Here is a 3,547-nt window from a genome sequence, read left to right as displayed (position 1 = left end):
CTTGCTGGATCATAGGTAAAAATGCATTTAGTTTTATAATAAACTGTCAGATCTTTTTCCAAAGTGTTTTTTTGTTGTTGTTGTTGTTTTTTTACCATTTTGTATATTCACTAACAAAGTATAAGAATCCTAGTTACTCTACTTTGTCATTGTCACTTACAACCTTGTCATTGTTATAAGTAATTTTTTTGTTTCTTATTAAGATTTTATTGATGACAAAAGAGCTTAGAACAAATTGGCCAAAAATCAAAAGTTACATTGTGTGGTACAGCTGCTCCTCAATTTAGAAAACTCAAGAGTAACCACTGCTATGAAAGTGGAGAACAAAGAAAACAGCACGGAGAGGAGGCAAAAGCATGCCTCTATACTGCCTACCAAAGAAAGGGGGCCAAAGCCCTACAGCACTGGTAGTAAGTCAGCATCCTTGCCAGAAGAACAGTGGCCTGTGTGTCTCCATCTCTCCCATGTATAAGCTGGAATCTGGAGTCTTTGGGATAAGGGCCAGTGTCAGATGCACTGGAAAGGGGAATCTGGGGAGGTTAGGATCACCAGAGCTTGGGTAGGCAGAGGATAGTCCCCAGCTAGGTGGTCACTAGGGAGATGAATGTCCCAGCTTCGGTGCATGAGGAGCTCGGGTCTGGCGCGCTCAGCTACGCAAACCCAGGAGGATGACCCCTCTACTTGCCAAAGTGACAAATTCCTCTAAGCTTCTTCTGCTCAGGACCAAATTATTTCTGAAACTTAATCCTTTTCCCCCAAAGCAGAAGTAACTCTACCTTATGGAAACTGCATCCATGGGTAGAGGGACTTCGGCAGGCAACAAGGAGGGCATGGAGCTCAGCGTGTCTAACTGTCCATAGGGGCTGTGGGTGCCCCACTAGGGGTAGGGATGGGCCCTCTTGGCTGCTGCCTTCTGCCAAATCCTCAGGAAGGACCCCGCAGGAAGAGGCCACTGCCCAGGAAATAGCCACCTTCCTGGCAGACTAGCCTGAGTCCCCTATTGGGGATGGGGGGCAGTGAGTGAAGAGTGAGCCCACTGCCCCTGAGAAGCACTTTGCTTCCCAGAGTCCCAGGGAGAATGGAGTTGCCTGGCCCCGAATGCTGCTCCCTCACCACCCTGATGTGCAGGGAGAAGCCACTGGAAGCTAAAACTGAAAACAAAAATTCTTCTTGCAATTGTATCACAGGTGTTTATCCTAATCTCTACTTGTTTGGTTTGTTTAAACTTCATTTCTGGAAGCTACTCACATCACCCAGGTCTACCACTAAGATTTGGGAGACAAATTTAGGAAAGTATTTCAGTACTTCTTTGAAAGACTAAAAAGCAAATAGAAGCCTCCCAAACATGTATTTTCTTTAAATGGAAACCCTCTTAGAGCAGAGGCAGTGTGACGCCTGTGGTTTCAGAGCCGGTGTGGATAGCACACCTCCGTGGGGCACTGCTTAGCACAGCTGTCACCTGCAAGGAGCCTGCCTGGGCACAGAAATGTGAAGTTTTGGTTTTTTTTTTTCCTGCTAAAATGTAGTTCCCTTTAAATAAAAGAGAAAAAGAAAAGAATAGAGGAAAGGACTCCTCTGAGATGAGGGTCTTCCTTGCTCCACCCTGGTTGCAGACCCAGGTATGGACACTTTGAGTTCTGGGCCTGCTTGGCAGCAGAGATGGTGGGGCTGGCTGGTAGGCAGTCCTCCGTGGCAGGACCTATGTTCTGCTCTCTCCTCCCCCAACTCCCTCTCCTCCTGACTAGGTTCCTGGGCCTGCTGAACTGTATGAGGCTCTCCTGCAAATTGTACAGCCCTCACCTAGGTCCCACCCCTAACCCCCAGCAGGTGGTTGTAATTCAGCAGGTAGTTCCAGAGCGGCTGCTTGGACAGGATCTTTGTGTTGCCCATATCATGCTCTGGTCAGGGCCACGGTGGGGTAGCTGGGGTTGTTTAAAAAATCCAATGCTTTGGTGCTTATTTTCCCACATACAGGAGAAGACGACAAAATTGTTCTCGAGCCCCTGAGATAACAGTCATGCTGCCAGTCTCCACCTCCTGGTAGGGCCTGGTGGGCAGGGAGTCACTGAACTGCATGTACTGCTCTGGAGGAGCATTGATCCTCATAGGACATGATGATGGACATGATGATGGCAATCTGGCCCAGCTTGGCACCTGTCTTCAGTAGCTTTATCATGATCTTTTCTTTGTTTGCAGCCTCTGTCCTGTTAGGTAGGAGCCTGAACTGATGATCTCCTCCTGGCCCTGGGTCACACAGAACATGTTCATACAACCCACTGCTGTTCTGACAAGCGCCTCTGTAGAAGATGTGGGACAGGAAGGCACTGAATGAAGGATATATCAGATACTGGACCAGAGGCAGATGCAACAAACGGGATGAATGCCTAGCCCCACCAGGTGCTCAAAGAGTGACTGGGCCAGCCCAGCCTTGGCTGCCTTCCTGCACATCACCACGGGGTCCAGCTGGCAGTGATCACCCACGAGGATCAGCTGCTTGGCTCCTAGGACACAGGGACCATGCCCTCTGGGGCTCAGCAGCCTGAGTGACTTCATCCATTAAAAAGAAGTGGAAATGCATCTTGGCAAGCCTTGGTCACCCACACATGCAGCCGATGACATCTGCGCTCATGAGCAGCAGCCTTTCTGTAGTGTGCCTCTGGTGCACAGACGACAGTTCCCCATTCCTGTCTTTCAGCTACTGCAGTTTCTGGAGCTCTGCATCGCTACCCATGTGCCATGTCTGGTTGTGTGAGGTCAGCAATGACAGTGGGGAATCAATGACTTTGACGCTCTGCCTTGGGGCAGAGCTACAGGACTTCCAACCAGGTCTGTGGATCTCCTTGGTCAGCTGAGCCATGGCTGCAGCACAGGACCAGCACCCTGCTGAGCCAGATGGTAGATGACTGGCTGAGGGGACCATCTTCCGTGTGCCTGGTGGTCCCCTGATTTGGCTCAGCAGCCTCTGCAGCACGGTCTTCAGGGAGTCAGCCTGAGAGTGGTGGCAGTCAAGGAGCCCTGGTGCTGTGAAGTGTTTGGGCAGCTGTCACTTTTTTTTATCACACCTAGCAGTTTACGGTAAATGTAGCCTGCCCCTGGAGGTTTCTTCCACAGCAGATGTTTTCAACACTCTGCAGCATGTCAAATGAGGCTGACTTCCACATGAAATCCACCCGGAAGTTAAGAGTCTCTCCACAGTGTGCCCACACTGCTCTGCAGCTCAGTGGTGAGCTTGTTGCCATAGTTATCAGGGACTCTGATGACGTTGGCCCATCCTTTTCGACAGGGGCACCAGGTCCCCTTTGAACCACAGGCAAATCCTATGCCCCTGCATGAGCCACATGTTTCTTAACCAAGTTATTACTAAATACTGATTGCCAGAGTCAGTCTTGGGCAAAGTGAAGAAGGCAATTCTCTTCTTGTTATGGCCTAGGTCCCACCTGACAGTGATGTTACCTTGAGTCTGGGACTCTTTCAGTTTCTTACGGTAGTTGGCTTCCAGGTTGACCAGAGGGCCAAATATCTCCTGTTACTGATAAGAGTCCTCATA

At 49.7% G+C, this 3,547-nt stretch overlaps 1 pseudogene; it reads right to left on the bottom strand.

The window, feature by feature from the left end:
* Positions 1-1,532: 1,532 nt before the first annotated feature.
* LOC105082235 (regulator of nonsense transcripts 1-like) lies at positions 1,533-3,011 on the bottom strand (annotated as a pseudogene).
* Between the last annotated feature and the right edge of the window lie 536 nt (positions 3,012-3,547).

The sequence above is a fragment of the Camelus bactrianus genome, chromosome 3 (assembly GCF_048773025.1).
Source record: "Camelus bactrianus isolate YW-2024 breed Bactrian camel chromosome 3, ASM4877302v1, whole genome shotgun sequence".
In the NCBI taxonomy this organism is placed as follows: Eukaryota; Metazoa; Chordata; class Mammalia; order Artiodactyla; family Camelidae; genus Camelus; species Camelus bactrianus.
Note: the sequence above shows the minus strand (reverse complement) of the source record. Positions and strands in the feature narration are given on the sequence as shown.